At 41.0% G+C, this 22,020-nt stretch overlaps 1 long non-coding RNA gene across 1 annotated transcript in view; it reads right to left on the bottom strand.

The window, feature by feature from the left end:
* Positions 1-18,893, bottom strand: part of LOC141922440 (uncharacterized) — a 40,547-nt gene extending 21,654 nt beyond the window's left edge. Inside the window, exon 1 of the long non-coding RNA XR_012622985.1 lies at positions 18,806-18,893. This is a non-coding gene — a long non-coding RNA (uncharacterized LOC141922440). The remainder of the gene's footprint in view (positions 1-18,805) is intronic.
* Between the last annotated feature and the right edge of the window lie 3,127 nt (positions 18,894-22,020).

Genomic DNA, 22,020 nt, shown 5'->3' with positions numbered 1-22,020 from the left:
CTGGCCTCTGTTTGGCGAGGATGGAGGGCAGGGACTGTACGTGTGGCAGGAGCTGAGGACAAGGGAGTAAAGAAAAATTTTGCTTGTCAAAGTGAGCAATATAGCAAACATAGGGAGAAAAGATGCTTTGCTCTGCTGTGGCATATTTTGCTCTGTGAGTCTTGGGTTTAAAGGGCTGCAGTCATCCTGCTTTTTGAGGAAATGCTTGGATATGGTTATTCCAATTTCTTTAATCCGTCTCTTCCCCCGACATTACAAGCTGTTCTTGCTCTGCTATTTTCCCCAGCATGCCAAAGGCACCATACCTTTCCGTGGAAAGTTTCTGCCACCCTCTCTGATTTTGTATTCATGCTGCATAAATAAGAACAAGACCTCCCTCCAGCACCTTGGCATGGGGTGGGGAGTTGGATGGGAGGATAGTGCATGATAGAAATATTATGTAAGCAAGGTCTGAATGTCTGCAGCCCCAGCTCTAGACAGCCATTGTCCACAGATATTTTAAAACTGCTTTCCCCTGTCCCTGCTTCTGAGCACCACATCACAACACAGTTTCATTCAGTGAAGAGCTGGCATTCGGGGGCTGGATGGCTTAGCTGGTCTGTTTTGGGATGGGGCGCCTTTCATCTGTAGGTCACTGCTTTGAATTCTGCCCACGTCGTTGGCAACAGTGAGCCCTTCTCTTCTGATGGCAACGCAGTAGCATATGCAAAATTGCTAGGAAGTCTCTGATCCTAGACACCATGTCTAGATCGTAAAAGCTACCGTAACAATTGAGTCTAAATGGCACCCTCCTTGGCAGCTGAAGCAGAGGCCAAGCAATAAAAGAGCTACGGGGAATGGACTACTGTCTAGCATCTATAAGCTAACAGTGAGGAACACTGGTGAGGGAGTGTGAGAAAGCATACACAGCCCATGAAGCCTCTTTTGGGGGAAGAAAGAGGATTTCAGTCTCCTAGGCTGAAAGGCCAACACCTTTCAATAGCAGAAGAATCATTTACAAATGTGAGAACAAAACCATTGTTAGTCCTCGTGCCTTTAACAATGCTGCTTCCTGTTGGCATCTTCTGCTTACTAATAACACAGGCCCATGATTTGTATCTTCACAGTGCTGCACGAGCACTAACTAATTAATTCCTTCTCACCCCTCTGAGGCAAGTAGTTTTTTTATTTTTAATGGTCTGTAGCAGAGATGTCTTCCTTAAAACTGTTGCATAAATGTTTATAAAGGCTATACAATACTGACTACACAGACTATGTTAAGCTTAGGATTTCTGCACTTGATACAGCTATTCCAGTTCAGGTAGGCTACACCCAGGTATATGTTTTACTGAACTGAGGTCTTAATTAAAATAAATGAGAACTAATTCTTGGAAAAAACTCAGAGCAGGGCAGGGTTTCAGTATAATGATATGAAACAAACAAACAACCCCTCCTTTTTGCCCCCAAACAAATCAACTCCCCTTCACGGGAATAATCTCTGGCTGTCTGACCTTATTTATTCAGATGCTGACATGAATCATCATCTGAGCAAGTATTCCCTCCTACACCTGCAGTACTTGGGGTTATAGTTCTCCTTGGTTTTCTGCAGCAATAAGAGCTTAGTGTTACTTGGAGCCGTCTCCATCTGGCAGGCCATGAAGTCCACAAAAGCACAGAGGTCTTTCTGTAAAAATGGAGACAGCCCAGATTGCTTTCTCTTTACACAACATCTCAAGAGGACTCTGGACTTCTCTCTTTTACAGTTATAGTCAAGTGTGCAGTCTTTTTCCCTCCTATCTACTTTTTGTGTGATGACCTCTTCTTGGGGTAAAGAACTGCGTGGGTGAGTTTGGGGGGAGGGGTTGTTCTTCTCTGGAAAGCCAAATTGCAGGATGCAGCACATCTTGAGCTTGGCAGACTTTCACACTTCCCCAAGAGGCAGCTGAAGGGCCCAAGCAGGGGTAAGACGTTATCAGCTCACTTCTAGCGTGCCAGAGCATATCCTTACATACAGATAGTGACACACTATTTGCACCACAGTTGACCTTCATGGACCAAAGGAGATCCTTCAGTGGTGGCTAAGGGAATATCTCATGTCATCTGTATTGTGTTACGAGGCTGAGTACTTAAAAATGAGTAGCTCTGCGGTGTTAGCCATAAAACGTGTACAAAAGTGAAGGCAGAATTTAAACATTATATTATCTGCCAGTCATTCATTGTTTGGAGGGAATATCCCAAGAGCATGGCTGAGCGTTGGTGTTGTAAAGATCTATACATTGCTGTTGGAATGGGGTCATTTGTCACCATCTGGGATTGTACCACTAGCGGTATACGAGTGTATTCAGAGTATTATGCAGCTCCAGGTTTCAGCCATATGGAAAAAGTGTAATATAGTGAGAAATTCAATCCTTTAATAGAATCCAGAGCACCCTCCAGAATGTTTTCCTTAGTTTTATTTCTTTGCAATGTAGGCTTAATAACCACTGATGTAGCATTTAAATTGGAAGAGATGCAACATCTAGATAAGCTGGGAGATCTGCTGATACCAACTGCCTTCTGATAGGAAAATCCCTTGCTGTTTCACTGGAAAAACCCACCATGCTTACTAGAGCCAGAGGAAGGGTATGGCACAGCTGTGGCATTCATTAACCTCTTTTGACTTTTGTCTCTGTAGACAAAAATTGTTTTTCTATAGTCTTGCCTGGTGGTGCCAGGCCAGCTTCCTCAGTGCTGGATAGAGTGAAACTGGATGCTATGTTATTAAGGATTTGGGGTGATGGTGAAACTGAGAATAGTTCCTGTAAGAAATTAGCTCCATTGATTGAAAAACAATGATGTCTGGACCAGGCTTTGCTGCTGGCTGAGCATTGACAGGAGTGTCTGAAGGAATTTGATGTAATTCTGAGCTTGATGTCTCCAAAAAAGGCTGTTCCTGAGATGTACCTGACATGGCATTGTAGCCTAATGTCAGAGAGATGCAAATGTTTCCTGAAAGAAATGGTGGGGTCTTCTGAGGCCAGGAGCAAATAATATATGTTGCTGTCTGGGAAAGGTACAAATAGCTACAGCTCAGTGAAAAAAACTACATTATGGCTATATCTGGCTTAAGTGTTACATAGCTCTGTGGGCTGTTAACAGATGTTGCCAGAGCAACTTGTTATGACAAGCTGTGTTGTATTTCTGAACCCAGTAATGTTACTGGCACCTCCTCCTCCATCTCCCAGTAAATGGGAGTTACCTTTGGTTGAGATAGGTTCACAGCCCATCCCAAACAAATATCCTTGAAGTTCCATATGAGGAACTAATGAGGCTCTGAGTTAAGTTCAATGTGTGTGACAAATAGTCCTCTGATAGCCAGGTATTCCTTGTCACTGTACAGGTCCATAGAGCTCGTCAGGATATTTTAAGAGCTACATTTATAGAGCTAGACCAGGGGAGGAAATGACAGTGGGGAGAGAGCACAGATTAGCAGAAAATGGGGAAAGAGAGTTGGAGAGAGGCAGAGAAGCTCTGCAAAACAGCCAGCAACTAAAGTAGTCATGTGGAAGCCCCATGCCTACTTCTATATTCTAAATCAGACAAAGGAGGCATTTGTACCCAGGTGGGTAGCCAAGTTGCAATGCAATTGGATTTGGTTGGGTAGATCCTTCTGTGTCTCATTTTTTGTAGAAAAGTTTAGACTTATCTCGATGGAGAATTTTTTACAAAATTCAATTTTTTTGGAAAATCAATCCAGTTACAGCTGTCAGGTTATTTTCTCACCTTATGAAAATCCTGCAAGTAAACTCTCTGAGAGAGTGTATGAATGGTGCAGTACAAGGTATCATCAAATGAGGCTAGTAGAGGATGGGCTTTTCACACAGTGAAACAGATAAATCAATAGCAGTGATGTAGGGCAGCAGGAAAGTCTGTGGAAAAGAAGCCTTAGCATTTTGTAAGTCAGAGGAAAAAACCTTATATTGTGTTGCTTAGTTACTTTTCTTTCCTACTGATGCAAAAGAGGAAACAATGCAGAAGATTACCTTGCAGAAAATTCCCACTTCATTGGCCCTTCCTGGTGAGTAGCTAGAAATGAGGTAAAATGAACAAAGGCTCCTTCCAATGGGCAGCAGTGGGAATGGGTGCAGTGCATGACAGCCACCATTGACCCATCTTGGTTTGTCTGAGTCAAAGCAAAATGTAATTGTGATGTAGCCCTTCTTCATCTCTCGATTACTTGACAGAACAATAACACTGAAAAGATAAACGAAGTGATAAAATAAACAAATCCTCTAAAGCTTTTACAATCTAACTGATTCTTTTCTCCCAAGCACAGCCTGCCCAGTGGCAAGATGGCGAGTCATAGTTTGTCAAAAACAACAGTCTACTGGGCCTGGAGAGAGAAATGCTTTGAGTGAGAGGAAACAGGCATTTCAATCACTTTGCAAAAACCAGGCCCTTAGTCTCTCTGTGTATTTGATATGCTAAAAATAACTGTGTGACATGGTCTGTGATGAGGACCGTGCTGATCATGGCTGTTCAAAGCCAGCAAGCAAAAGCTTGGGCCATTACTGCCAAGAGGACGGGCTGATGTAGACCACAACTGGCTTATTCCAAAAAGCAAATAACCCTGAGGGTCTGATCTGCAAATGTGATGAACTAAATGGGAGTTGTGGTTGCTCAACACTTCCATGGATCAGGCTGCTCTGTGCCATGCTGCTGTTAACTCCTATAAACTCTGCAATCTCTTTTCAACACAGATAAGTTATCATACAGGAGTATCCCAACACCTGGGCTTTGCTGATACCCAGCCACCTCCCAGCTGAGTTTCAGCCCTGGCCCTGGCTCAGAACCTGCCCCAGATGCTCTGAGGAAAGAGAAGGGTCTTAAAAAGCAGCTTCGGCACTAGAGCAGGGGCAGAAGGCCCTCCAACTTGGCAAATCTCACAGTCCCTCACATAATGAAAGCCCCTGAAATACTTTCACAGCATTGGTATTCATTTATGGTAGCCTAACATCTGCGGATGCCTCATTTTACTGATCCCGCCTGTGACTAGCTCAGGCAGGCTGGCTGATGCATTCGCAGAAGGATGGAGCTAACATGTTCAAGATCAGGAAAAAAGCCAAACCCTCAACAGACCACTGAAGTCAAATGAGCAGGTTTCGGGGATTTGGACATGTCATGTCTGCCATCTAGTTACTAGTCAGGGCTTGTTCCATGTAGAAAATGAAGAGTAAATAATTCAGCACCACATAAAAGGGGAATAAATTTACTGGGACTTTTGACAAATGAGAGAAAGACTTTCAGTGGTATTTTAATTGAGGTGCTTGGAAAATAATATGATTAATAATTAAAATAAAAATATGTGAATTCCTGAACTTATTTCATTTGGCTGTAAAAATAATTGTATATGCTAAACTAATAGGCAGGAGTACAAGCGATGAAGTGTTACTGCAATAATGGAGTTGAAAGCTCTGGGTCCCACTCTCAAATACAATGAGGTTGTTAGCATGAGGTCCTCTTGGCATGAGATGTGATCTGGTAAAAGTTTGACCAGTGAAGTGGAAGCCAGGACATCATAAGTTCTGTGCTGTTTTGTTCTTTGATTGATTGGGTAAGGCACAAATTGGCACAAAGAACCATTTTCAGTCTCAGTTTACCCATCTGTAAATGGAGACATATATCACAGTGATGTTATCAGAATTAATTATTGTAATGTGTTTAAAGCTTCTCAGGTGTAAGGTATTACACAAAAATGCAAAGTGTATTGTTCCTAATCTAAAGTACTATAAGAGATTTTCAGTATTCATAATCTTGTGTTTCATCTGCAACTTGCTGTGAATAATGTTTTGCCTTTATATGCACGCACATGTTCTAGCTGAAAAATAGCATTCTCTTTGCTTTCTAAGCTTTCTGTAGTGTGATTCGGCATTCAAAAATAAGGCTGCAGTTCTGTTGAGCACTGATTTTATTTAAATCTTCAATTTAATTAATTGTCTGATCCATGTAAGATGGTGATTTGCAGGTAGTTAGAAAACAGCTAGAATACTGCTTAAAGATATAATACTGGTGAACAGTTTATTCACAATGTGAAAGACACCTTAACTTTACAAGCCAGAATTGTTCACTATAATGAATGCTAATTTTTTGCACAGGAACTGTTTATCTTAATTTTAGCTTTAATTTTAGTTTTTTTTTTTTTTTTTCATTTTAGAGGCTGTCCACAGCTATAGAAGTACCAGTGTTTGCTATGTATAAAGGGAAGAATGAGTTAAGGGTCTTCTGCTGAACATGTTACTGGTTTTGAAATACTGTGGCTGTCTCAATAGAACAAGATACTGGGTTTGTGTAAAAAGATATAAAAGGGCTGTATGACGATCCTTTTAGTCTCTCTGATCTCAGAAGGTAGAAGCACTCATTGAATAGGGTAGGACATGGCTCTGTTGGCCTCAGAGTCTGGCTCAAAGATCAGTTTTCAGTTCCTGGTGTTAGACCAATGCTCCCTGACTTACTGTCAGATGATGTCCTGGAGAGAACCTTGTACACTCACCTGTAGCCTTGCTCTGTGTCCTGCCGCTGCTTGCAACAGGATGCTGTTCTGAGGGGCTGTGCAATCCCCCTTGGCCAGCCGGTGACTAGTGGCAGCGCCCTGTAATTGGGGGCAGGAGCTTGGTGGGCAATAAGGGGGATATGGCAGGGCAGCGCACATGCTGAGCATTTCATCGTGTCATAGTGGGGAACGCAACATGCCTAAGAAGGAATAGAGCTGATACTGGACCGAGAAATTTGCATTTTTTAATAATGTATATGAGTAACTGAAGAAAAACTCATCTGAATACCCTGCACTGACTACAGGGAATTCTAATTAGAAGCTGATGCCAGAAGCAGCCAATGCCCCTCTGCTGAGGGCAGCTGTGTTTGTCAGGGAGATAGGGCAAGTGTCAAAAAGAGACCATATCTCCAGGATATTCACCACAACCCATGTGTCAGCTCCCTGGCCAGGCAAACTGGCTCAGAGCAGCCCTGTACCTTGGCCTGGGACTGAGTGAAGTGAGTTGGCGTCACAGTAAAATTCAAGGACCTGATCTTCTCTGTGGCTTCCTTTGGGGTGGCCCCACCTGCTCGGTTTGTCTCTGATCCCAATCCCCCCAGCCTTTTTCGCCCCAAGTGAAGCTGCCGCAGGGTTTGTGACAGGAGGGCTGCTGCGGTCCCCGGCGGGGCTGGGCTCTCTGCAGGCACAGCTGGCTGGGGCTGCCCTCGTCTCAGATGGACAGGGCCAGGGGGAGGTGACAACTTCTTCCCTTTCACTGCTTGGAGAGGTCCCTTTTAGCCTTATTTCTCCCCTCACTAGTTTTAGTCTTATGTAATTCAATTACTTTAGTGAAGTTGCCTCCTGATTTATGTGGGTGCGGGTGAACAGAGTATCAGCCCTTGAGCCTTTTACTGAAGTATGATGTTACACTATTTCTGGACATCATCATGTGCTGGTTGTGCAACAGATAAGAATAATGCTTGGTAAGTCATTAGTACTTCAGTTCAATTTGTGCTAAAATAATCAGCTACATCCCATTTAGTTTCTAAAGCCTCCTCATTATTGCTGCAAACATCAGACCCATGACCTGCTTTCCACTCTGTGAGAGAAGGATAAGTGAATTTAATGCGATCTCTGCATTACAAAAAGTCTGCTGCTGCTCCCTTGAAATCAGGTGGTGTCTTTTCATTGACTTCAGTGAAGGTAGGATCAGGTCCAAATTTCAAACACTTAATTTTCCAGCAGAAGAGAGTCAGGCTTAAACTGCTGCACTTTGGCAAATAATGAATGGGACCTCATTATCTCTGTTGGGACGTGACTTTACAGACGATTACATGCTGAAAGTATGCCACCGATAGACTGGCTCTGTCCTGAACTGTGAAACTTGCTCAGAGAATCAGAGACTGCTAACTTTCAAGACACTTCATTCATTCTCATATCATGAATGGTTTTATCAATGAATGGGTCTACTGACCTTGATGATCTGGTATCAGCATTTCCTGCTAGGTACAAGCACACAGTGATGCTGTGACTACTGAGCATTATTCCTGCATTCTTTTCAGATGAAAAGTCATCCACAGTAGCATTTACCAGAATTTCTCTCCTTGTAAGATATTATTGTGACCCTGTCGATTTACAAAGAATTCGATGTCTCTCATGACAACAATATACAGATTAAGAATCAGAGGAGTTGCTCCACAAGTTTTATGTAGAAAACCTTGGTCTGACTTTCTGAATATATATTTGCTGAACTGTTACAAAGCAAGAAATTACAAAATGTATTCGATTAACGTTATCCTTATTGCATATTAGAGGTGAAATACAAATAGCACAGGAATAGAAATGATTTGACCATAATGGATCTTTTTGCTCCTGCCACATATTCCCTGAACTCTACTTTTTAGAGGTATTTTGGGGCTAAAATCAGTAGTCCATGCGTGCTTCTCAAGAGTATCTGTGACGGGTGCTGCATAGAAAGCTTGTTGAGAGTACGTAAGAGACTTAATGATTTATGCATTTATTCTTACAAAACTTTTCTGAGTCAGATAAATACTGTTATTGCTGTTCTGCAGATGGGTAAATTGAGGGACTGAAAGCTTAAGTAGCACGCACAAGATCACCCAGCAAGTCTAGAGAAAATAGGCTGGAACCAGAACGTTTCATTTCTATTTTCATGTTCTGTAAGTGTTAGATCATCTTTCTCCCATGATTAGCTGCTATTCTGGCATGAACTCAGGACCATTATGATAGAGCTATTTTTCATACAATGGGATGAGACTGCCATGGCTTTAATTACAAGCATGTGTTCACTCTTTTATGGCATTGTGATTGTTATGTAAGGTGATGTGTAAAATTAATGAATTTTAAATTAGGAGTTTACATTACAAACCCTTTGGGGTAGGGAAAATTTTCTTCCTCTCTGTCCGTAGAGCACTTACTAACTTGGAGTCCTGATTAACGATCAGACCTTGGAACTGGTACACCAGTGCAAGACTAAAAGTAATTATCAGATTATTTTTATTCAACATAGGAGTTGTTTTAAATCAATGAGGAGGAAATCCTATCTTCAGGATTTTGCAGAAAAGACTCAAGTACTTACTGCTGTCTGAACACACTTTTCATAGAATTTACAACTGATAGGACACATACTCTTAAACTTGAGTTTAGGAGTAGGGGCATCCTAAATGCATGCCCCACAACATATGCTCCTAAATTTTGTAAATTTAACCCAACTCTTCTGGAGGACAATGTGATGATTTCAGAAATGAATAAATGATGGTACATTTATAGCTTCTTTTCAAAGAAAAGAAAGGTAGCCAATCCTTATGACTAATAACTATTATTTAAAGTACAATCCGAGACGCTCCTTGTAAAATTTCAGCCAGGCTCTTGGCATGACTTAGTGCCCAAGAAAAGGATATCTATATTGGGAATCAGCTGCTCTTACACAATCTTTGTGATGATTTGGAACCACTTAAAAACAAGGAGTTGATGATATAATACATTCTTTGGATTTGGAGATGTTCCCCTTATTCCTGCTTTGAATTAAGAGAATATATTGGTGGTTTAGTTAAATGTCTCTTAGTCAAAATTATATGTCTTCCTTTATCATGCAATTGAAGCCAGGACCAACTCTTACTGTAAGAAAAATACAGGTGTGAAGAACTTTCATCTGCTCTAAGCGTGAGGTCATTTCTATATTGCAGTGGATTTCAAACTGCGGTCTGTAGACCACCAAAGACCTGGCGAGTGTTTGCTGGAGGTCTGTAGAGGAGCTGGCTGGTCAGATAGGATTGACTTTTTTTTTTTTTTTCCCTCCAACAGCTTAATGGTGTTACAAGTAGCTAAAAATGCATTAAATATTTCCCAGCTAGCACTTTTAAATGTTAACAGTTGTACTTGCCTCAGGGCTGTTATTCAGCCACCAAAACCAGGAGGTGGCCTGTGTGATCAGAAAGCAGGGGTGAGTCTCAATGACAAAATTTATGAAGATGCTGTCTGTAGTCTGAAACTCTTTAGGAATCTCTAGCCTATGTCATGCTTTAAATCCTGTTCGTAAATGCAAACATCTGACTTCACTAAGAGACTGAGGTGTATTTATATAGTTGTGAGAGTGCAGATAGGGCTCTAATGAATTGTAACGACTTTTTCTGATACAATACTGTCAGTATACAAGTTATTCAGAGGACGTGCTGCTGGTAACATGCCCTACAATAGCTAATGATCAGCTCTGCTGAGAAGGACAAATAAAACTATCTATTTCTTTAAGCATGAATAACCAAATAAAATAATAAAGATAGAATAACCAAATAAAATAATAAAGATATCTATTATTTCATCACTTAATAGAACACTCAATCTGTTTTTTTAATTTGAAAAGTTTATAAAGGACACAAGATAACAAGTGCTAGTTACAGTAGTATAATACGTACTCTGCATTTGATTAATAATTGTAAACACATGATGAATCAAAAAGCTAGGCTATATTTTGCTCCTTGGAAACTCCATTTAGTGAGTGTCTTAGGTGGCAGAGAAATAACCCAAAGTAAAATTTAGCCACCCATATGTGTGGCATTTCTAGAGCTGGTGTTCAGAAGACTTGGCTGTTGAAGGTGCTATTTTCCCACCAAATCTAGAAGGCAGAAAACTGTTTCACTCATGTTTTCTTTCTGAGGCAGAGAGCTGGCCACAGCAGGAAGAATCATGGGTTATCTAAATATTGTTTGCTATGGAATACACTTATAAGTCACAGATTTCACAATGATACTTATAGAGCGTTTATGATGGCAATTGTCTGTCTGCTACAACTGGGACTACTAAAAGGATTTGTCACTGAAATTCCTGAGGCGAGAATAATCTTTGGCCATTTTTAAACTGATGCAATACAAAATTACAAAGGAAAATAAAATGCAGTTAAATCCTGGGCAAAGAAATAGACACAACTTGGGGAGTCCACTCTGGTGATTGGTCTAAAAGAAGAAATTGATTTCAACAGACATAGTAGATCAATCATGAATTGCTGAAACAATTAGTTAAAGCCATTACTTGGGAATCAATAGAAAAGAAACTGTATCCATTTGCTCAATTCAGCAATTTAAATTTCTCAGGGTGCCATGAATAAACTGTGAAATGTATCTTTAAAATAAAGTTTTTAATTAGAACTGGCAGTTCTGAACCTGCTGTTGGCAGGAGCCAACCTACTGAAAAAGAGCCCAACGCATTAGACTGTAAAGTGTGTCTGCTCGCTGCTTTAGCATTTAATAATTAAAAAAAACCAAAACAAAACAATCAACCTTTAAAACTGAATTTTCTGTTTCAACATCAGCATTAGAAGATTTTTTTTTTCTCTGTGGTTAAAGTAGTTTGGAATTTTCAGCTGTCATTTCTTACAATAGATGCCAAATACAGCTGGCTTCCTGAAGGATGAAGCTTGTTTTACAGGAACACAAGAAAAAAAAAAAAGAAAAGGAAAAAAGCACCTGCTGTAGTAGTCTCAGAGATCTAAGTACCACCCTACAATCCACTGCTGGACTGCTGGTGTGGGTGATCCTTCATCAGTTGTGACCTGATTCAAACACTCAACCAAGCACATGCTGAATCACACTTTGCTTAAATTGCATTGTCTTTATTGGGACTTAAGCATGTACTTAAAGTTGAATAGCTGCATTTTAAATAGGGATTATGTATGACACCTACTTGGCAGAAATTACCCATTTATTTTCAAATATGCCTCACTGTGTGTTCCTGAGAACAAGAAGTGGTGCTAATGCTTTTAAAAATCCCATCCTAGGCTGAGTAAAATAGGTGAATTTGTTGTTTTTTGTGAACATTCATGGGGGCGGGGGGGGGAAATAAAAGCTTATGTTAAGGGCCAAAAGGTTAGATGAATAAAACAGCAAAGTGTCCCATGCCACCTGTCTCTACTCATTCTTCTGAGAAGCACGAGTCCATCTCCGCTTCCCTTCCTCTTTCATGTTGCTCCAACTGTTTTGTCATTTAGCAGAATCCATGTTTTCTATAGTCCAAGCCCAGTAACCCTTGTCGCTGACCTCACCAACCATGTGCTCAGTGTGAGCATGACTCAAGATAACGATGAGAAATCGTTACTTTCTCTAATTTGGCCTTCCCAAGAAAACGGGGGTGGAGAGGGGATGGGGGAGATTCTGATATTTCCAAACTTGCTTGCTGGAAGTATTGTGTCAGTTACGATAATTTGGTGTAGCACATAAATCCTTAGGCTGACTTGCAATTCCCAGCACACCCCTTGTAGTCTAATTGAGGAACTGCATTTCTGTCAGTCACATACTCTGGTGGAAATGCAAGAATGTGAGAAACAATAGGAGCAGGCTAGTACTGAGTCAAAACAGATAAAGCCAAATTGCTTGTTGGACTGAAAGATGGGAGCAAGCAGCTGAGAAGAAAGTTGATCAGAAACCCATTGCTGCTGCTGATGGCTGTGTGAGCGGTACATGCGCTTAGTGTGTGAGCAAAAGAGGCAGACAGGCTAACCAGCAAGAATGTGACTAATCTTTTCTTTATGAAAGAGGAAAGATAAGGGCATCAAAATAATACAGTATGCTACAGCTTGCTGATGGATTTCAGAGTGAGGAGAGCACTCTACAGATAGATCCAGAGGGAAAGAAAAAAGCTGGAGTAAAATAACCCCATGAATAGGTTGGGTATGAAGTGAGTGTGTAGGGACTGTGCAGCAGGGAGGGAGCTGGGATGGCCAGGGCTGCTCAACGGCTGCCGGCAATGCTCTGAATCAGTTCAAGATGGCTACCCAGGGGGAGCACGTGGTGGGCCTCTTTCTCCTCTGGAGACTTTTATTTGTTCTCCCTTTCTTGGTGATTTTCTCTAATCTGAAGAACAAGATGTCCTTAATGAAAACAGATGTTTTGCTCCCTTGCATATGGAAAAAAAAATAATTCCCCCAAAATAGAATAAACCCAAAGAATGCTGAGACCAGGGATGGGTTTCCACAAAGTCAGGAGAACAAACCTCTTCATTAATGCCCTGACATGGCCATGTTGTGGAGGCTGTTGATGCAAAGGTCCATGGTAAGACCTGGGTCTAAGAGCGAGCGAGCTGTGTGCCTCTGTAAAGCATAAACACCACACTGAGCTGGCTCGCAGCTTTCCTCATCCACGGTCTCCCACTGTGAGATCCTGGTCAATGGCAGTTTTTGTCATTGGCTTCAGTGTAACTAGGAATTGGTCCCAGCATTTAATTTAAAGCACAGCACACAAAAAACCAAAATCATAACATCCCTGCTACATTTATAGAGCTGCATAAGCCACTGATTAACAAATGGATGAGATACTGAACTTTGCTTTACCATCTGTCTTTAATTACATAAAATAACTTGAAGCAATTAACAAGAAAGAAACACTGTGACACAAATAAATAAATCCTATTGATAGAAACAGATGAGGGAATACTTAGGTTATTTGAATATATGGATGAAAGTCACTAAAGCTGCATAATCTGCACCCAATGATATTACACATATTATCTAACAGATTTACACTGACATTGCCAATTATTTTTCAGAAATAATAGTTACCTGTGGAGGTGCAAAGAAACAAAAGGAAAGCTCTGTGTGTGTGACTAGAAAAGAAAATGTGTGGTCCATCCAACTGCAATGATGTCTAAGTTTTTTCTTTCATAGATAAGAGAAACTAATATCAACAGAAAAATATACAAAGCATGAGGTTTCATAACTGCGGACCTAAAACATAAGTCTGCACGCTTATAAGTGTTTAGGCACCAGTGGGGATTTAACACTTTGCTGTATTTAGGCTCTAAGTCTGTTTTTTCAGCATTCAAATACACTTGGTTGCCTTCTCTGTTTTAAGCACTTAGAAAAAATGAGTGCTGTACAATAGCTGTTGAGTGACTGCTGAGTGGATTAAGAACTGACTAACTGATTGATAGATGTCAAAAAGTAGCTGTCAGCTCTGAGTGAAAGCTCTGGAGTCAGTCTGCAGAAATGGATGTTATGCCTGGCAGGCTACAGAATTCTCCTTAATGACTGAGAGACAAGTACATCCCTAGTAAAACAATGCTTAGTAAATTAGGGAAGAAATTAAAGTTGGTGGAATGATAAATAAATTATGAAGATGGAGCAGCCCAAATTTGGTGAGTGGGACCTCTGCAGACGAGATGAATTTTAAGTCATGCATTAACAGTGGCCGTATTGATGCACTAGAAATTGTATTCCAAGGGTGGTGCTTGAAAAGGCTTTGGTATCATTGTGGGGAAGCAACTGAACACAGGACTCGGTCTGATGGTGTGAAAGGGGACTAATGTCATCTTTGAACTAATTAGCAGGGACAAACGAGTTGAGTGTAATGTTGACTATGTGGCAGTGGTGTGTTACAGTGCTGTGGGTGCTAGAGATCTAACAAAGAGCATAAGAACCACTTTTATGTTGGAGAATATGCTTTGTTTCCCTTATCAAAATGAGATGACTGAATTACAGTGTATAATTACCTTCACAACAGGAAAAAAAGTGTCTTGCATCAGATGAATGTATTACAAGAATCAGTGGGTGGAAATGTAAGCCGAGCAAATTTAAGCAAGCAGTGAGGCTTGGATCTGTAGCAGTAAGTGTGATGAACTGCTGAAACAAACTGCCCAAGAAAGATAGTGTACACATCAAAACTGGATCCCTTTCAGGAAAATATGTGTCAGCCAAACAGAAATTATTGGGCTCAGTATATGGAGAATGGGGCAATGCTATAGACTGTGACACAGAAGAGGTTAGACAGGATGAGTTAATGGTCCTTTCTGGCCTCAAAATTCATAAATCAAGGAAAATGTCTTAAACATTTTAGGCCAATTCTTATTTCATACAGCTAAATCATCCACTAATCCCAAGGAAACACTGAGGCAAATAGTATCAGGAGCAGCAAGCAGTTTGGGTTTGGAAAGGCTAAAGATTATTAAAAATACCTTTCATGTTAATACAACATTATACATTCTGTATATTATAGATCTGGGGACCAAAGCTGTAGGCTATGATCAGCATGCTCCGAGTTGGCACTCAGCAAGCAAGGTAGTGTGCACAGCAAGTGAACTGAGAGATAAACAGACTGGGTGGGAATGTAGGAGAGTGGATATAGGGAGCACTGAATATGTAATTTGCTACTGTTTCAGGTATTTATGTTGAGAGAAAGAACTTTAATTGTTTTGGCGAGGAACACTGCTGTGTAGACTGAAATGGGAGAAAGAATGTAAACAAAAGGCAACGATCAATTGCTGTGTTATCGTAGCTTGTAGAAATGTCTTGTGGGTCATGGCAGAGACTTTTGACAGACATTCTATTTAATATCTCTATGGTAATCTGAAAGCAGAGGTAAACAGCACAATAGTGAAATGTGCTGATGATACTAAAGCAGGAAGGAATGCAAACCAGAGACAGCAGATAAATTATATCAAAGAACCAGCAAATATTAGAAAACTAGGTATAAAATCCCCCAAACAACTCATAAAAAAAGAAAAAAAAAAAAAAGAAAGCAAAACAAAACAAAACAAGATATATTTGAATGTACATGTCCTGGCCATCAATACTGCTGAATTTCAAGGTATAGTGGACAGCAGATGGGAATAAGATATGAAATTGTATAGTGAGAAAGGCTATGCACATACAGACATATGTCACAAAGCAGTGAGGTAATAGTTCACGTGTAAAGCTCTGTGCTATTACATTCAACTCCGTGTTCAGTATTGCCAGCCAGTGACTGACTGGAAGGAGTTGGAACAAATCCCACAACGATTCAAAGGCTGGAAAAATCACTTTGGGGGAAAGACTGAGGCTCAAACCCAGCATCTCATTAAGCATAAAGTGCATGAGCTGTAGTGCTGATTTACAGATCCCTTTACAGCCCTGCTAGGTGGCTTTAATAAAGGAACCACGTATCAGCTTAAACGGTGCACGTGTTTAAGCACTTTGTCAGGCTGAAGCAGAAACGGCTTGGTTAGACCTGTGAGGAAACGTGACAAAAGTCTTCAAGCCCTTGGCCACTGAAAAGCGCATAGTGGCTGCACAGAAATCAGCAGGCAGTCATATATTTCCATAAGGCTGGGCTGCTGCATTCTTACACATGGAACAAAGGTCTGCAAAGGCTTAAAGCAGCCAGCGTTATTTAACTGAAAGGGAAGAAGGCAGTGAAATCAGACCTTTTGGGTGTATTTTTTTTTAAGGTGAAAATTGGAAAGCTGTCAGATGGTCTTTCAAAGGGAGTTCATATTGCTGAGGATTTTAGGATAGATTTGAATAAAGCACTGGAGAATGCTTATAAAGCACAGTTTTATGTCTTTACATTGGAAGGCTGGGAGTTCTTCCCGATCCCAAGAATTCCTGATCATATGGAGTCACCACAAAAGCTCCACAATTCAAGGTGGGAGGAACAGTTCCCTTCTGAACTCTGAAATCATCTCAGACTGTTCATAAAAGTTCCTGTGAGGCTGAATTCTTGATGCTGATTTTCTAACCAAGGAAAATTAATCTTTAAAGAATAGGGCTGTGAAATACTGAACTGGGATCACAGATACAGTGGGAATATCTCTTCTGTGTAACCATTTATTGTGCTTATAACTGAGAATTATCTGAAGTGGAGAGCAGTTTGTTCTCTATGAACGGCATTTCGGGGGAGTTAGTACTCGATTCTTTTTGAAAGTCAAGAGAAGGTGAATACCCAGACTGAGGGTATTGCCACAGACTGAGGGTTTTTCTTTTAATTTTGCTCAGAAATAATAGAAAACAACTCTCTTCTGGAAAAAATTAACACTTCAATGTTTCAGTTAAATATTGATTCTAGACTTATAATGCAATAAGTATCAAATTATTTTATAATTAGTATAAGCAAATCACTTTGTAAAAGAACATATAATATTTAATTTTATCTTTCAGAAATTTAATAGTGAAAATAAAGGTGTTGACTCTGGCAGGGATTTAGTCTTGGAAAGTTAGCAGGCAGTCTTCTGGGCTTGACTAGTCAATACCCAGAAGAATTTAATAAAACCCCTACACAGATTATGAAAAAAAAGCTACAGGGAAAGACCAAGGGAATGATGACTGGATTAGAGCTTCCCTTTACAAATCTTGATTGAACAAATACTTGAAAGTCATGTTTGTCATCTCAGGATGAAAGTCAGGATATGGGGTTAAATTATTCATGAGTGAGTATCTACAGATCCTTCTCCTTTTTATTCTTTCTCATTGCCTTTTATAGTCCAGTTTTATACTGTATTGCTTCTATCATTCCCTAGTGCTTTTCCTCTCCTCATAGGATGTCTCTATAAGCTACTTCAAGTGCCTAACTCTCAACCTATTGCTCTCCTCACACAGTTACTTAGATCTAACACTCAGCACTTAGTTCCCTTTGGATGCTGAGCTGCTACAGCAGTTGTTAAATTTTTTTTTGTGTAGTACAGTACAAAAGCTACCAAAAGAGGGCAACATATGAGCCAACAATGAGAAATGTATCCTGACAAGTTTACGGTTGTGTATTTGTCACACCCTCCCCCCTTTCTTTTTGATCAAGCAAGAAAGTTTAGCAGAGCTGGTCAGGAAACAGAATTTCCATTCTATGGGAAATTCCAACACTTGGGAAAAAAGTGAAGATGCTGAAGTTTTCATGGACTGAAAATTCAGAGAAAATATATTTGGCATGATGGAAGTGTTCCATAAGTGTCAAATCATTCTCACACCAGAAAGCCCAAAAGTTATAACGACATTAGAATATTCAATTCAATTGGAAAAATGTTAAATATATGAATTCTATAAAGTTCAAAACAAAATTAAATGAAACAAGGAGCCACTTAAATGTTTTCACTTTATGGAAGACTATATTTTAAATATTACTTAATGTAAATATTATTTTAATTTCTCCATTAAAAATAAGTATGCTCTCAAAAAACAAGCTGGTTAAGATGAAGTTGTATTTCCTGAAAGAATATGTTTCCTCTGAACATTGTTTAATTACATTTTCTCTTCATGAAATGCCTGAAAGAATTTAAAAATACTCTTAGTAATCCTGCAAAAGACTAAGGTAAGTTGGCCACATCCCAGGACCAGCCCCGATGCTGTGTTTGTGAAGCTAGACAAAGCGCTATCCCAAACACCCGGCATGAGTTCAAGAGCTAGTACACCCTGGACAACACTGAATGTGCACTCATTGGCAAACAGTTTATTATAAACAAAGGTTTTTTTCAAAGTATTCAATAGTACTCCAAGGAGTTAGACAGTCTTGAACACATGCCAGCATGGCAAGGGATACAGTAAGCAAATATAATCTACCTCATTTAGGGTAAATATTTGGCTACAAATGTATTGAGAGCTCTTTAATTCTTTGTACACTTCTATGATGAGAACCAGAGGAAAGGCAGTGGAGATGTAACGACTGGAGGGTGATTTTTTTCTTCTCTTATCAGCTGCCCAGATAGGCTAGCTGCCAGTCAAATTAAAAACCTCACTGGAGGAAATGAATGAAGGCCTGTAGGTGTAGAAATCTGCTGTTTATACAGCTGCACCAAGTTCTGCTAATGATCAACCAGAATCAGCCAAGTCTTCATGGAGATATGCAAAATTCTGTGGCAGTGTCCGGGAGGTTGACTATGGAATTTAGGGCATCCTCAGGGTTTTTTTTTCCTTTATTTGTCTCATCTCTTTTTTCAAGACTAACTTCTGCTTTCTGCTTGCTTCTATTATGGCTTAAAATGCTGGTAAGTATCTGGGAAGGAGAGGGGGGCAGATCTGTGATCTATCTGGAGGGCAATGAAACATTTGGAAAGTTTGGAAGTACTCACCCATCTCCAAGACAGGATGTTCTGCTTGCTGGAGCAATACCTTATCTTCTCTCATTTATCCACGTCCTGCTTTTGCATCTGTATTTCTGTGGATTCCAAAAGAAGGAAAGATTTATTTTTCTTAGCCAGAAACAAGTAGAGGTTTCTGTCTGAAGGGGTTCTCCATTGTCTGATCTGTCACCCGAACAACGACTTCACATCGTTCACCTGATGAAGGGCTGCAGAATCACAGGGTATCAATAAGATGTTCAGTATAGGAATGACAGCTGTGCACACTGTTTGTGTGGCTGGATTGAGTGTATTGACTCTAATTATAATGTTTTCAGACAGCTCCTGTATTCTGGATATGCAGGAAGCTATTTATACTCATTTGCTTGTCCTTCACTTGTACTGCTCATCTATTTTTGATTAATGTCTTGATACTCCCTCCCAGGTAACGATGCTACTTTTGGGACACAAATGAGGAACAGTTATGGAATATAATACATGTATTTTAATGGCAATGGGAGGTGTGGTTCATTATCCAGTTGTGTTTATTTGGGGGAAAAAAAGGTAAATTGCATCCTTAAATAGCCTTGCCTCATGGGTATGAGCCTATCTATGTCTGACTGCCATCTTATATCCCCACTTTACCCAGCAGCCCAGTGATTGGTGTTTATTCAGTAAAGAAGTGGCACATGCACACAGACGCACTGATTCTCACAAGTGGTTCTGTGTATGCCTTTGCTTCTCGACTTCTGCCAAATTCAAGTCTAAATTCTAGGAAGCAACAATAACACTAACAGGAGTCACGTCAGTCTTGAGACTGATTGCTTGAGCTCTATGAATACAAACCGGACTTCTTTTTCTTCCTTAGAAATGATTTTTTAAACATGCTTTAGCTCCCTAAGCTAGCACTCTTCTATCCTGTGAGTCAGGTTATGAAGAGGGATCTGTTACCCCCTTCACAGATGTGGTACGTGAGCCTAGTTACATCACATTTTGAGGCAGATGGATCTCCAAAGGGAACTGCAGTACCCAATCATGTGCTTTCTGCCCCTTGCTATTGATTCTTGTGGTTAGTCTGTTTCTGATTTTGTTTCTCTGTGTAGTTTAAGGGCAAGTCTGTGGTTTGCCCCATGCGCCCAAACAAGGGAGCAAGGGTGCAGAAGATTGCCTGAAAATAAATAAATCAGAAACAGATAGACTAATTACAAGGACAAATGCCAATGGACAGAGAACACACAGCGTCCTCATGATCAAATACGCCTGGCCCGTTGGAGGAGAGACGCATGTTTCACCATGTGACGTAACTCTGTGCCACATCGGAGAAGAGAGTCAGAGAGTCCTCTTTCTTGCCTGGCTGAGCAAAACCCTCTCGTGTGGTTTGCCCACATGGCATGTCCCAGCACGGGGAGGAACAGCTTCCCTGAGGTAGGGGTGGGGAGAAGCAAGGCTGGGAAATGAGAGGATGCTCTCGCCTCTCCAGTGCCTGCCTGGACAGCCAGCAGGGCTGACATGAGGAAGGATGTAATCTACTCCTGGTTGTTTTATGCTCAAAGCACATTACTTCCTTCCGAGGATAGTCATGGATGTCGCTGTGACTCACTGTCTCCTGGGGCAGCCCGGCTCTGTGCCATGCCTATAATCAGATGACCCGGGGGGTGAATTAGGAAGGCTTTTGATGTCATTCTCTGAGCCCTGCACCACAGGAAACAAAGACTTCTTAATGTAACGTCAGGCTATCTCTTAAACATAACCATGAAACTAACTTTGACTTGCCAGCAGCTGGTACAGGCAGTGGCCTCCCTACACCACTTTGGCACTTAGCATAAGAAATGTCATTATGTGGGTGGATTAGGCAGAACCTGTCAAAGTTGTGTGTGTGTTCTTTGGCTGTGTTTCCTTCCCTGGTCTAATAATGCTGAGGAGATGGGGAGTGGGTTGACACATTTTCTGGCATGTGTCATGTGACCTAGTGAAGTGGAGGACATGTCAGCCACAAGACTTTTCTGCTTTAGTAAGTCGCAGGCAGAAGTGACATGCCGCAGCGGCTAGCAGTCTTAATCCTATATGTATTCTCACTGCTAGTTCCTTCATCATGGGTTCAGCTTCCCCAGGGTTCTCTGACAGAGCCAGAGGTCTGTTTGAAGGAAAGGGTAAGGAAATGTATCCAGACAGATATTGTTCAAGCTTGGGGAGGCAGCAGTAGACAGATGTGTTTGCGTAACACGTTACCTACAGACCCTGAAGAGCTTTACAAGTTGATTGACACGATCTCAATAAGAACCACTGAATTTGGCACAGATGTACATGAGGAAATTCAGTGGCTGTTTGCAGCATGCAGAAATGCTTCATACCAGTTCAGCAGAGGATACAAATAATACCCATACCTGATAAGAACTGTTTTTTAGGACAGAAGATTCTAAAGCAAGACAACTGGAGACTGATGAAATTTAGGACACAGTCACTGTCACTGGCTCCCTAAACTGGTGTGAGGGGAGTTGAGATGAGTCTTGGGGTCAGGGAATTTCCCAAGGTCCAGCACAATCTCAAGATAAATTGTTCTCAGGGGAATAGGGAAGAGCAGCGTATTTAGTCTCACAGAGAAGCCTGGTTTTGCACAGCTCCCTGCTTAAAATCTGTGCTGAGGAGATGCAGTTTCATCCCTGGGCTGAGGCAATATGCCAGGTGGGTTCTTCACAAATCACCATCAGAATAACAGAAGATGGTACGAGCATGTCTGCCCAGTATGACTGAAATGCCATCTCCTGTCACTACCAGTATGTTGCAGGCTGTGTTCAGTTGTCAGGAAAAGATGTATTGTCTGGGTGTCAGCTGCATACCACAAAACACACAGGTCATAGGTCTGATGTGACTTATAGCAGTGCCAGCACCCAATTCACTGTCAAGCGTTACTGTACTGTGTCTTCCTTGTAGCTCATAATTAAAAAAAAAATAGGGCCAGCAGCTTCTGCAACTGCAGGTGAAGGACAACTGCTACTCTGTTGTAGCATGTGTAGCATCTCAGGTCAAGAACTGCCATCCCCAGGTGCCATGTTCTGCTTCTGTGTAAAACTGAAGAGAAATAGTTGCATAAGCACATATATGAAGTGGTAAAAATACAGCTTGGCAGGTATGGAGGCAGCCTATGTGGACAGGGGAACTGCACAACAGCCCCGCAGGGATGGGAGGTGCCTCCTCCCTTCACTTGTTGGTGTTGAAACACAACATGG

The sequence above is a fragment of the Strix aluco genome, chromosome 4, assembly GCF_031877795.1.
Source record: "Strix aluco isolate bStrAlu1 chromosome 4, bStrAlu1.hap1, whole genome shotgun sequence".
Taxonomy (NCBI): Eukaryota; Metazoa; Chordata; class Aves; order Strigiformes; family Strigidae; genus Strix; species Strix aluco.
The sequence above is the reverse complement of the archived record's forward strand: the minus strand, read 5'-3'. Positions and strand labels throughout refer to the sequence as shown.